Consider the following 14,748-nt stretch of genomic DNA (forward strand, 5'->3'; position numbering starts at 1 on the left):
TATATTTCCCTATTATGGAGGTCCAAAGCATAGTGTCTCCTATAGAATCTCTTAGTGGTGCACAAGTGTCAAGCAATAGCTTTTGTTTCGGGAAGACTTTATCCTACGGACAATTATGGCCAGTGACTGTTCCTCTTTATGAAAGAAAATTATAGGGAAAATTCTTAGAGTGTACTTTGCTTCACATGGAGGCACTCGACAAGTAGGAGGAGCGGCTGGTGTGACTATGAAATATCAATATTATATACCAGCAGCTAAATAGCTTATCTATCAATAGATAAGTCTTTGTTGGTTTCTTGGACTAACCCTAAGATAGCAAACTTTATGACTCCCAAAGCTCAATGTTGATATATTACTACGCAGTAGTTGATAATGTACAATTTATACAGTTAAAGATCGCAGTTGTTCAACTTTAGTGTTTCTAAAAATTAGTTATTGGTTGCCACTTCGACAGTACCTCTTAACTTTTTATAAGTGAGGAAATGATGAAAAAACAATAACATCGGATACACTGAATCTACAATATCCTTCACAAATACAAAAGATTCCTAACAAGATCTTAATTTCGATTATTCAGTTTGTATTGCAGCTACATGCTACACCGATCCGATCTGAACAATTGCTTTTGAGATTGTACCACGACCTTAGACACCAACCCGTGCTATGGTGATCTAATGTCGGCGGTTCCGACAAATAAGCTAATTGTTGAGGGGAAAAGGACGTGTTTCAAATTTCAGAAGAATATCTCTACAACTGTTGGATTAGTATTTACAGACAGTTTGACAAAGCTATGACTCAACTCGTCTTGCTGATCATTTTCATTTGTCATGTATGTATATATACTTTAAAGGGTCTCTGGCGATATTTTTATATTTGTAACAAGCATTGTGGCAAACATATTATACCCTCTTTAGGTTATGAAAAACGTCGAAGAAATGTAGAAAACTGCATTATTCGGGGCGTCATTAAAGAAAAGATGGGAAAACTATTTATGCAATAACAATGAAAGTTTCACAGCTCGTATCACATCGTGTCAGAATCTTGTATGTACCATTCTTTTTACACATTCACTGATTATTGAATTTGTGTTGGTTTGGAGTACAAAAGTAGAAGTTGCATAGATGAAATGTACATAAATGTAGATTCCTTATGGAGACTTCAAGGACATCCGTTGGAATTTGTTCTTCTTTACATTATCCAGATGGGGATAGCACTCAGTAAACCATTGTACCAGGTATGATAAACGTTAGAGAAGTTTGTCCAATCCACATCTTTTCTGCAATTATGAAAATAGCGCCAAATATTTCATTGCACAGATCATCAAGATAGTAAACGGTTCGCTTAGGATTCTTCTACACATATTTTTTTAAACACTACCGCTCAAATCATTCCTCCGTCGAATCGATGCTATAAATTCGCTAGAAAAAAGTCAGTAGACAGTAATGCGCCTCTTGTTGTGATCAAGAATTCAGAAGAATATACATAATGTGGAATGTAAACTGTAGTATTTGTACGTCAAGAAAGGATTTTATTCATTACTTGTCAACCGAATATGCAACACTGAATGACACCTGTAGTTCTCTGTGATATTGAGCCTAATATTGAACTTTGGAGAGTAGCGAATCGAACAAACTATAGCAGTTGTTCAAACTTGCGCTAACATGTTCTCTTTCTGATTTTAAGGATGAGAATACCCAGCTTTCGGGCATTCAACATTTTCTTTCGACATCTTACCTCAGCATTCAAAATGGTTTAACAAGTTTTACAGAAACCTTTGTTTCAGTATGACTAACGAGAAAGCTTGAAAACTTGAAGTTTTATTCAATTCTCTTATCTTTCTCAATGACTTATTTATCCAATCGATCCTTTTTTGTATACATATACTGAAAACACCAGGTCTTACACCCTATAGTACACTCACCGAACACATGACTCTAACTAATAAATTTAAATATAGTAGGTGTTTTAATTATCGAAGTGATTAATAAAAGGAGACGATTTGGATTCCGGGAGTCCGTGCTCGTCGATACACTGATTACGTGACAGTCTGAGAATGTTCATTTTGCAGATCGGTAAAACAGGAAAACTGTCACGCCCAGATAAGGCCGTTATTAGAGAAAATGCAAATAGTTGTAACCAATATAGATTGAAATTTATGATAAGAACTTATAGATCCTACGAAAACAGTGAAAGTATAACGCCAGGAGAAGACGAACCCGATTCCCCAATCAATGACGATGGATCAGACGTGCCATTGCCCGACTATGAAGACGTTCGAATAGCAATTACCCGCCTGAAGAACAGCAAAGCGGCGGGCCGATGGATTGCCAGCCGAGATATTCAAACACGAAGACGAACAACTGATAATGAGCATGCATCAGCTCTTTTGTAGAATATGGTCGGACGAAAGCATGCCCAACGATTGGAGTTTAAGTGTGCTCTGCCCAATCCACAAAAAGGGAGACCCCACAATCTGCGCCAACTACCGTGGGTTAAGCCTCCACAACATCGGGTATAAGGTTCTATCGAGCGTATTGTGTGAAAGATTAAAGCCCACCGTCAACAAACTGATTGGACCTTATCAGTATGGCTTTAGACCTGGAAAATCAACAACCAACCAGATATTCACCATGCGCCAAATCTTGGAAAATACCCGTGACAGCACGAAAAGGAGCTGCCTTTATGCCGCGATGTCTGAATTTGGTATCCCCGCGAAACTAATACGGCTGTGTAACTGACGTTGAGCAACACCAAAAGATCCGTCAGGATCGGGGAGGACCTCTCCAAACCGTGCTACATGGTGCGTTCCAAAGTAAACAGGACTTCAAAAATAAACAGAACAAATGGTTTTTTCGGCAAAATCAATTTATTTTATTCAAAATAGTCTCCTTCTGCTTCAATACAGCTTTTTAACGGTCCAAAAACATGTCGAACGAGTGTTTTAGCTCGTTGGCCGGTATGGCCGCCAGTATGTCGGTGCAAGTCTTTTGAATGGTCTCTACGTCTGCATAACGCTTTCCTTTCTTGGGCAAATGCATTTTTCCGAAAAGGAAGAAGTCGCACAGTGCCTCGTCAGGTGAATACGGGGAGTGGTTGATGGTTAAAATGTGATTTTTTGTCAAATAATCGTCCTTCGAATGTTGAATTCTGAGCAATTTTTGGCCGTCAGTTAATTTGTGACTCTCCTTCGTAAGCCCAAATTTTCGGTCAAAATGCGATAAATCGATGTTTTGGAGATGCTCAATTCCATTTCCATGAATTTCAGTGATGATTTCGGCTGATTTTTGATTAACTCACGCACAGTTTCGATGGAATTTCCGGTGATCACGGATTTTGATTGGCCCACATATTGATCATCATTTATGTCCTCACGACCACTTTGAAAACGTTGAAACCACTCTTGCACCCATCAATTGAATCGTTTCGGTAAAAGTTTTACCAATTTTAAAACAAAATTTTATGTCGGCTCTTTGTTCGAAGCTCATTTTCGCACCGATAACACAAACATACTGACATCTAAAACGCAAAAACTTCACCTCCAATCGATGAAATGTTATGAAATTCTCTGGATAATCGATAAAGATAGCAGATTCTAACGCACCAGTCGACATATAGATGGCGCCACCAGGGGGCGCTAGATTCCTGTTTACTTTGGAACGCACCTTGTATAACAAACAATGCGACTCCGTATCGTGCGACTTCTTCATTCTATTACTGGAGAAAATAATTCGAGTTGCAGAGGTGAATAGAGAAGGTACAATCTTCAACAGTAAACAACTGCTGGCGTACGCCGATGACATCGATATCATTTGCCATAACAACTGCGCCGTTAGTTCCAGGTTGGAAAAAGAAGCAAGGCAAATGGGTCTAAAAGTGAACGAAGGCAAAACGAACTCTCATTTCTGTTCCTTTATACCCTTAGAATTAATGTAGGTACCCACTTTACCATTGGAAGGTTTCAAAAAGGCCCAAAAATAATAATACCGCTCGACGTTCGGAGCGCTCGGAATGTACACCTCAAACTTTAAACGCGTTTTTCTCAAAACGCACATTTTAAAACTGGCGGCCATGATTCCGGTCGAACTACTCAACCGATTTGCTTAACTTTTGTTTTTTAAGTGTTCACAAAACGCCTGGCTATCGTCTCTATACTTTTTTTATTTATTGACAATGTTATGACAAAATTTATGTAAAAAAACAATTTTTCCCATTAAAAAAAATAACGTTAATTACTTTCTTTTTATCAACATTTTTCCATGATTCTAGTAGGGACGATAACTATTCACGTACTTTTTAAGAATAAATTGAGTTTTTGTGTTTCAGATGATCCAAACATGAGAAATCGTGTCCGCCAGTGAAAAAACGCATCTCATTCATCCAGCCATTTCTTCGACAAAATTCATCAAAAAATTTCGAAAAAAATTGTTTATACACTCCACGATATACCTCATGATATGTGAAAAAAGTTCTATTGTAGAATAAAAATTTCTACTAAAAAAAATTAAAAAAAAAACAGGCCAGATTACCCTACTGACCCCTTAAGAGACAGCGGCGACGCTGGCAAGGTCATGTCGTTCGAATGGATGAATGGAGTAAGAGAAAACCTCCACTCCGTTGGAATGGCCAAGTGGAGGCGGACCTGGCTACACTTGGAATCTCCAATTGGCGCCATACATCGAAAAATAAAAACAACTGACGCACTGTTGAAAACTCGGCTTTAACCGCGTAAGCGGTGTCTACGCCAATAAAGAAGTAGATTATAGCTTCGGTTATTTTTTTCTGCGTTTAGCCGCTAAAAGCAATGGGAGTGGCAGTGTACACTTTTGCATGAAACCCACTTGGCCATCTTTTACGTAAGTTACGGCTTTAAATGTGCGTAAATCCCTAAATTGTAAATTTGTAGTAATCATAGTGTTCATACATAAATGAATTGAAATCTCACAAATAATGTTTACAAATACCAATAAGCTATGTAAATTTTGAATTTGTGAAATTTGTTTACGGGAAATTACTGAAATCCATTTATAACGGTAAGCAATCCATCAAATATACTTGTTTTTACGTTAAATTCGTGTTCACTGAATTGCTCATCTGTTTGCGCATGTATATGTGTAAACACATGCACAGACAATAACATTTATGTGAAAATGCCAACAATGGAATGACTTTGTGGCATTGTAACTACTAACTAATGGCAAGCCCTGAGCCAAACCGCTTTGGCGGCAGCCGAGCATTCAACTGAATGACAAATATTTGCACAGCAAAGGCAAACAACAAACAAACAATCGCGCAACAATGGAAATATTTGTAAACATTTTTACTGAATTCATTTTGTGCGCCAATTGGGTGCCGGCTCTTAATGAATTCATCAAGGCAAAGCAAAAAACTATATAAATAATCAAAAAATAAGAAAACACAAAAAACAAATACTTCAACTATTGCCACAAAGAGTAATTGCATAAATATTTGATTTCCGTTAAAAAAAATCATTTTCGAATTTTTTTGTAAATTTTCACCACCAATTGCGCAAATTAGAATAGTTAATGCACAATCAACTCATTAAACTTTTCAACCACTAATGCTGGCTTATCACAACCCCCGCTGTGCCCACAAGCCAACAAAAGCTATGCCGAATTGCTCGATTCGCTTGACCGAATTGCAGTAATTCCGAGCAACACTGCCGTCATGTTTTAATTAACTGTTAATTCGACCAATGATTCAACACATTTATTACCTGCCAATTGTACACGCTCGCATACAAGCCTAATTAGTGTGACATATAGGCCTTATAGCCTTCAACTGCAGACCTGGTATATATATTATAGCAATTCTCATTTGATGGGAAAATTGATGGATTATCTGGTCGGCTGTCGGTTTCAAAACAAAACCACTTGTGTCCGCCACAATCAAACGTAATTGATAACGGTACACACACATATGTGTCAATTAACTCAGGCTGTTTGCATAGAAGCAATATCGCAGCAAAATTAACATGTTTACATTGGCTGTAAACACATACAGTATGTAGCAATCAGTGTCCAGCGGTGCGTATGAGTGATCGCGGCATTATAGACACGCAAAGCGTTTGTTAATGCCATTCGGGTAAGCGGTTCCAAATTTTGGTAAATGGTAAACGTGCAGACGGCTGATTTCATCTGTGATCATGAAGAGTGATGTTTTATTATTTCTTTAATTATTGCTACCAGGAGCGCAAATATACATTATACATTCCAAAAAGTTAACGTTGCGAGTTTTACAATGGATAAAAATATCGAGAAAATAATTTATCTCAAATTGTGTGTTTTTAACCAAATTTCGTATGCGGAATCATTGCAAATATTAAAAAAGGCTTACGATGATTCCGTTTTATCAAAAGCACAAGTCTACGAGTGATACAAAGCCTTCAACGACGGTCGTAAGATTGTTGAAGACATGCCTCGTTCTGGTCGACCTTCGACCACTTCTACAAATGAAAATATTAAAAAATTGAAGGATATGGTGCTTGAAAATGAGGCAAGTGTTAGAGAGATGGCAAAAGAGCTCGGCATCTCTCACAAGTCCGTTCGAATGATTTGGTGGAGGTTTTGGGTATAAAACGCGTTCTCGCTCGACTCGTAACGACAAAGCTGAATTTTCATCAAAAAGATTGCAGTAAACAGGTCTTTTTGGAAATGGTTTATCGTGCAATTCAGATCCTACATTCATGCAGAGCATTATAACTGCCAAAGAGACATGGCTTTATGGGTTTGACACGCAAACAAGTCAACAATCATCGGAATGGAGGAAAAAAACGAGCCGAACCCAAAAAAACTATCCTCTGTACCAAATTACAGTTATATATCTTAATTCAGTGCTTTGTTATGCCACTTTATATGTTTTCGGTTAATGGCGATTTTTGGGCGCGGCAGTGGTCCTATTACGCCCATCTACGAACTCGATTTTTTTTTGTACTAAGGAAACTACATACCAAGTTTCATCAAGATATCTCAATTTTACTCAAGTTACAGCTTGCACGGACAGACAGGCAGTCAACCGGATTTCAACTTTTTCCGTTATCCTGATCATTTATATATATATAACCCTATATCTATCTCGTTTAGTTTTAAGTGATACGTACAACCGTTAGGTGAACAAAACTATAATACTCTGTAGCAACTGGTTGCAAGGGTATAATAAAACAAATGCAGAACGTTATAACATAAAAACGCTTTTGTGTTATTACAGTTACTAAAAATATTCAATTCGCGAAAATTTTCAAGAGATTATTTTTTTTATTATTTGGACGTGTTTTATTTTGACGATTAAGAACTGTTGTTTATCAATAGTATGGTGAATTCAATCGCGATCATAGATCACTCCAAAACGAATTTCGAGAAAGTCGACGATAACGCTGCTTCGAGAAACGTCTATGACAGGTGATAAATCGTGGATTTACTCGTATGAGCCGGAAAGTATGGATATTCCAAGATGAGCCGAAACCAACAAAAGTTGGTCGCGGACGAAGCACTTCCAAGCAAATGGTTGCCAGTTTTTTTTTCGCTCAAATTTATCTTTTTTTCGACTTGTCGCAACCATACGAGGGCTGCTATATATATTCTGGCCTAGGGCAACACTAAGTATTGCCAGGTGCAATCTGACATTTCCATTAGAAAGTTTGACATTTTTTAGCATAACGTCACTCAGAACGTTTTGTCATTTAATCGTGAATTGTTTTATTTACAGGGAATTAAAAAACTCATCTCGGCCAAAAAATGGAATTAACTCGTGAACATTTTCGTGCGATAATTTTTCACAACTTTCGACGTGGATTATCACGACAAGAATGCATCGATGAACTAAAATCTTTGCATGGCTATGAAGCACCATCCTATAGCACTGTGAAAAACTGGTACAACGAATTCAATCGTGGCCGACGCTCGCTCAATGACGAATTCCGTGAAGGTCGTCCAAAAACAGCCGTTGTGCCAGAAAACATCGATGCCGTACGTGAACTGATAATGCAAGACCGTCATGTAACATACCTTCAGATAGAGGCATGCCTATGCATTTCTCCCACCAGCATACATTCGATATTTCATGAACACCTGGCCGTAAAAACGGTTTGATCTCGTTGGATCCCGCACAATTTGACAATTGCTCAAAAAAAGGCTCGTGTGGATTGGTGTAAAGAAATGCTGAAAAAATACGATCGCGGTGCTTCAAAAGACGTTTATAAGATCGTCACAGGTGACGAATCATGGATCTATGCGTATGAGCCCGAAACAAAACAGCAATCGACAAAAAAAAAAAAAATTAAAAAAAAACCATTTACGTATCACCGGAAGAACGCAAATCAGAAAATTCTGAGTAGTACGCAAGAAACAGGAAATCCATCCGCAGGAAATCCAAACGCTGGCATAGTTTCATGAATGGGAGTTCAAATTGCTTTCGCATTCACTGTATTAGACAAAACTTTTCCCAATGACTTTTTCCTGTTCTCAGATGCTAAGGGAATGCTCACTGAAATAAAATTGAGCAATATTGAAGAGCTTAAGGCCCCCTTTCTACTTCTCTATAAAGATGGGTTAATTCAAAACAAATAAATCAAGAAAAAATATAATTGTTGGAAAACTTAAAACATAGCGCCTATTACTAATGCAATTAAAAGCCTCAATTGCAGGTCATTAACAATGCATCATGTAATCTGTTGATGCCCTTGGCACTTTAACACTTTCGTTAATTGTTTAATCTAAATCTAATTTTGTCCCCCACATGGAGTACATTATGTATTAGCCAACAAACCGCTCATATTAAAATATTTGTTTTGGCGCTTATTAACATTCAATTGTTGTTTTTTGTGATCTAATATTTCCTTTTTATATTCCATGAATAATTGAGGGCAACTTCTGCGCTTCAAGCAAATTAATTGACAATTTGAATAAATTACGAGTACAATACACAATGCATTCCTATTTAATTAATGTCACATGCACACAGGTAACGGTAAATGGAAATTGATTATGCATACGTGTACATTGAGATAAACGAATTAGTTGCATGCAATTATAAATATTGCTCGTGACACCTGAATTGCCGGCATTTACATCCACACACACACACGCACACATAATATACACACTACATTGTTTTATTAATCGGAAGAATTAGTGAAAATTTATGCGAAATATTTATTCTATGTTAAAAATATAGTAAAGTTTCCAGCAGTTTTTCCCTTAAAATTTATTGAAAATTGGAAATAGTCGTAGAGTAATATAAAAGATATAAAGGGTGTGTCAATTTGAGTACTTTCGGACTTTAAAAGTTGCTACTCCTACAAATTGTCCACTAACTAAAATTAAAATAACGAGCTCGTAGATGAATTGAATTTCCTGGCACGCCCACAAAGCACCATAAATCGAAAACCTATAATATGCCATAACTAAGCAGACTGAAATATAAACATGTAATTATATACAGCGGTGCCCCTTGGTCTAAAATTTTTGAAAAAATAAATCTAACAGGTTTAATGCACATATCTTCTAAGCCACTAAAACTATAATAACCAAATTCGTTTAGGACAATTTCTATAAAAGCTCCTACTGACAGTGTGAGAATGGATGAACTCGAATTATAACCCCGCCCTCTCCGCATATAAAGGTTTTGTGAAATCCCACATTTAGGTCAAATCACATAGCTCCATACCTACTAAACCAATTTAAACCAAATTCGGTACATAACATTATCCTGATGATCCTTTATTGTACAGTGAAAATTGGTGCAATCGCACTACAATCTGATCTTTGTCTTTGAGGTTTGCCAGTTTGAGTCTGAAAATAGTCTAAGTCGGATCATAGCTCTCCCGACGCTCATATACCGAATATGTGGACCCCAGTGCGTATTGCTGACTTTTTGCCGAAAATGTGAGAGATATTTTAGTGAACGTATTTGTCTGATAACGCTTTACCTTTGTAACTAAAATGGAAAAAATCGGATGAAAACTTGCCCTAAAACTTGTGTACCTGAAAATAAGAATCAAATGTCATCGATCTTTGACAATATTCCAACCAAGTACTCTGGAACAAGTTTAATCCAAATATGTGACAAAATTTCTCTAGTCTCATGTGTATTTAAATTTGTCTGATTGACAAACGGATAGACAGACAGACTTTTAGAACTAAATACATACCGACATAAATAAGAATTATTATTATAAATTAGAATATATAAGAATTGTATGCATATATACAAGTAACATATGTACATAAGTACAATATATTTATTTGCTGTATTATTTTACCGCTATATGCTCTCTTCCGGGAATTTGACTCACTGTCTTAAGGTAAACTTAATTCAGTCTGATGTCAACAGTCAAGCTACGAATAGCATTTTAATAATAAATAAATATTTGTTTAATTAAACTCAAATAATTGTGTTCAATGTTACGTACATATGTTTATATTAAAGTGAGTCAAAAATGGCCATTGTTCACTTCCTACTCTGAGAAATAAGTTCTGAGACACTTCTAAGAATGTCTCTCTAAGTGTGAGCTCTTAATTAACTGGAAGATTCTCCATCTTACAGTTTTATATTTTTTTCTTAAATCTTTCAAATCTTATTTCCGACTACTTGGAAACATATCCCGTTTCTTAGATTTTTCTCAAAATATGGGTGCCACATGATTACATTATATCCGGACTATACCAAGTGATACCTTTTCAAGCTTGCGAAAATCGATTTTCCAGTCTTTTGTCAATAAAGATGAGGGTTTCTATGAGCATAGCACTACCTACAAAATTACCTTCAAACAGCCTATTAATTGTACAATACATGTAGATTTGAGGAGGATGAAGTTCACGAATTCCGGTCTTTGACCAAGTATCCTCTGGGTAGCGTAAGAACATCCGTTCGAAAGCGAGCTGAAGTGAGAAGGCGAAACATCCCCTTCTCAGGGTTGTGCGCTGGGTTTGCGACCCACGTTAAAAAACGCCCCAATGAAAAGATACCAACTGCCTCGGATGAGAGCCCCCTTTTGATGACGACAACAGCAAACGAAACATCACCGCCGTCCAAGAAATGCGATGGACGGGACAAATACTGAGGCGAGTAGGTCCTTGTCGCATTTACTACTGTGGCCATATAAAGGCGCGCAAGTTTGGTGTGGGATTCGTGGTCGGAGAGAGACACCGTCGCCGAGTACTATCATTCACTCCGGTGAGAATGAACGTCTAGCCACAATCCGCATCAAAGCGCGGTTCTTCAACATATCGCTGATTTGCACCCACGCTCCGACGGAAGAAATGGACGATGTGACCAAAGATGCGTTCTATGAGCGCTTGGAGCGCACCTATGAGAGCTACCCCCCGCCACGATGTCAAAATCGTGCTTGGTGACTTTAACGTCAGGGTGGGCAAAGAAGGTATCTTTGACACTATACTCTTGTAGAACACCCAAATGTGCATACTAAAATTATGGAGGGAACACTTCTCCAGCCAGCTGAATGGCAGCGAAAGTACAACGCCAGGAGAAGGCGAACACGATTCCCCAATCAATGACGATAGAGCAGTCGTTCCATTGTCCGACCATGAAGAAGTTCGAATAGCAATTACCCATCTGAAGAACAACAAAACGGCGGGGGCCGATGGTTTGCCAGTCGAGCTGTTCTAACACGGCGGCGAAGAACTGATAAGGAGAATGCATCAGCTTCTTTGTAAAATATGGTCGGATAAAAGCATGCCCAACGATTGGAATTTAAGTGTGCTCTGTCCAATCCACAAAAAGGAGACCCCACAATCTGCGCAAACTACCGTGGGATAAGCCTCCTCAACATCGCGTATAAGGTTCTATCGAGCGTATTGTGTGAAAGATTAAAGCCTACCGTCAACAAACTGATTGGACCTTATAAGTGTGGCTTTAGGCCAGGAATATCAACAACCGACCAGATATTCAACATGCGCCAAATCTTGAAAAAGATCCGTGAAAGGAGAATCGATACACACCACCTCTTCGTCGATTTCAAAACTGCTTTTGACAGCACGAAAAGGAGCTGCCTTTATGCCGCGATGTCTGAATTTGGTATCCCCGCAAAACTACGGCTGTGTAAGCTGACACAAAACGTTTGATACCAAACGAGGTTTCAGACAAGGCAACTCCCTATCGTGCGACTTCTTCAATCTGCTGCTGGAGAAAATAATTTGAGCTGCAGAACTGAATCGAGCTGGTACAATCTTTTCTAAGACTGTACAGCTGCTGGCGTATGCCGATGATATTGATATCATCGGCCTCAACACCCGCGCCGTTAGTTCTGCCTTCTCCAGACTGGACAAAGAAGCAAAGCAAATGGGTCAGGCAGTGAACGAGGGCAAGACGAAATATCTCCTGTCATCAAACAAACAGACGTCGCACTTGCGACTTGGCTCTCACGTCACTGTTGACAGTCATAACTATGAAGTTGGAGATAATTTCGTCTATTTCGGAACCAGCACAAACACCACCAACAATGTCAGCCTAGAAATCCAACGCAGGATAACTCTTACCAACAGGTGCTACTTCGGACTGGGTAGGCAATTGAGAAGCAAAGTCCTCTCTCGACGAACAAAAACCAAACTCTATAAGACACTCATAATTCCCGTCCTGCTATATGGCGCAGAGGAATGGACGATGACAACAGCTGATGAGTCGACGTTGCGAGTTTTCGAAAGAAAAATTCTGCGAAAGATTTATGGTCCTTTGCGCATTGGCCACGGCGAATATCGCATTCGATGGAACGATGAGCTGTATGAGATATACGACGACATTGACATAGTTCAGCAAATTAAAAGACAGCGACTGGCTAGGTCATGTTGTACGGATGGACGGAAACACTCCAGCTCTGAAAGTATTCAACGCAGTACCCGCCGGGGAAGCAGAGAAAGAGGATGACCTCCACTTCGTTGGAGAGACCAAGTGGAGAAGGACCTGGCTTCGCTTGGAATATCTAATTGGCGCCACGTAGCGAAAAGAAAACGACTGGCGCGCTGTTGTTAACTCGGCTATAATCGCGTAAGCGGTGTCTACGCCAGTAAAGAAGAAGAAGTGTAGATTTGACCTAAATCGAATCGTTCTAATTAAGCTAAATATAGCTTTTAATACAATGCAAAAATATTGGTTTTTAGTTTGCTCTAAGTTACGAGAGCATAAAAATACATAACAATAATTTTAATGTATATACCTGTGTATTTATATATCTACGGTTAAGAGCGTATCATTATTTACATCACGCTCTTAAAGGGACATCCTATAAAAAGTAATTAAACTAAATTTGAAGTAAAACATACAAATAATTTAATAAAAAAGTGTTTTTATCGCCGAATAAAGTATTTTATATAAATATTGAATTACAATTTAATGGGCAGGTGGTTGATGAAAAACTTATCAAATATTGTAGCTGCAACCATAAATATTTATAAGGTAAAATACACCAACAGACACCGGCATGAATTGGTATTTAGAAAGGATGAGGATTAAGCACATCCTTTAAACACATAATTTCGGGTGTTTTACATTTTGAACACTAAAATTTTCAGAAAGTAAAATTGTTAAATTTATACAAGGAAAAATATAGCAAATACATATACATATACATATTTAAGTACACAAACTTCACCTAAATATCTAAAATATTAAATGAAAATATTACCACCTCCAATGCCAGCAGCACTACCCTCCCGCCTAAACATCTAATACTATATATATTTTGTGTGAAGAACTTGCTTACTTATTTCTTTTAATAATTTCCAATGGCAACAGCAATTTCTACTTTTGTGCACAAAAATCAGTGGAAACAGGTTTACGAAAAAGTTATCGATCATTGCCGCCCAATGCACGTAGCACTCCGACACAATTCCGAACACTGCAGCAAAGCATCAGAAACATAATGTGCTGAAGTTGCCTTGAAATCCTTCAGTAAATATTTGAATTACATACAAAGCACGCATTTATAACGCCACGCACGAGAAGAAACGAATGTGTGCAAGGCACATACACATACTTGCATACTAATATTTCAACTTGCAACGCGATGCTGCTTAATCGTCAGCTATACGGAACACCTTATGCCTTTCACGCTTAAAGGAAAGTTGTATACAAATATTTTTATATTTGAACAAAAATTATTAAAATTTTCGAGAATTGCTTCTATCAGCGCCAGATTGTGTTACACAACAAAAATTCATTACACTCATTGAGCCATTACAGCAAAACTGTTCATCTTGTGATGTTATCCAGGAATCAGACCATTTTTCGGTGTCATCTTGTGAATGGAACTGCTTCTGATCCAGCCATGTGCGAATCCAAACGGAACAAATAATAATCGGGCGGTGTAAAAAATATGGAATATTGCGAGTGGGGTAGGACTTCCCAATTAAATGTTTCTAGGTAGGGTTTAACGGGTTTGGCAACCTGAAATCGAATGTTATCATGTAGCAGAAACACTTCTTCGTGCCTTCCCTGGTATTGAGATCAAAATAAACTCAAGTTCTATGTTTTTGAGTCATTCCCAGCGCATTTAGTCTCTTTGAAATGACTTGGCGTGTAACTTCCAGTGCTGAAGCAGTCTCTTCTTGCGTTTGACATGGATACTGTTCGAGTGTCTCCACTTAACGTCTTCGAAGGTTTTTGGCCTTCCTACACACGGACCATCGTTAATATCGAAATCACCATCTTTGAAACGAGAGAACCAATCACGGCACGTTGTTTCACTGGGGCAGCACCTCTATAAACTTTTTGTAGTTC

The sequence above is a fragment of the Bactrocera neohumeralis genome, chromosome 6 (genome assembly GCF_024586455.1).
Source record: "Bactrocera neohumeralis isolate Rockhampton chromosome 6, APGP_CSIRO_Bneo_wtdbg2-racon-allhic-juicebox.fasta_v2, whole genome shotgun sequence".
NCBI classification, from domain to species: Eukaryota; Metazoa; Arthropoda; class Insecta; order Diptera; family Tephritidae; genus Bactrocera; species Bactrocera neohumeralis.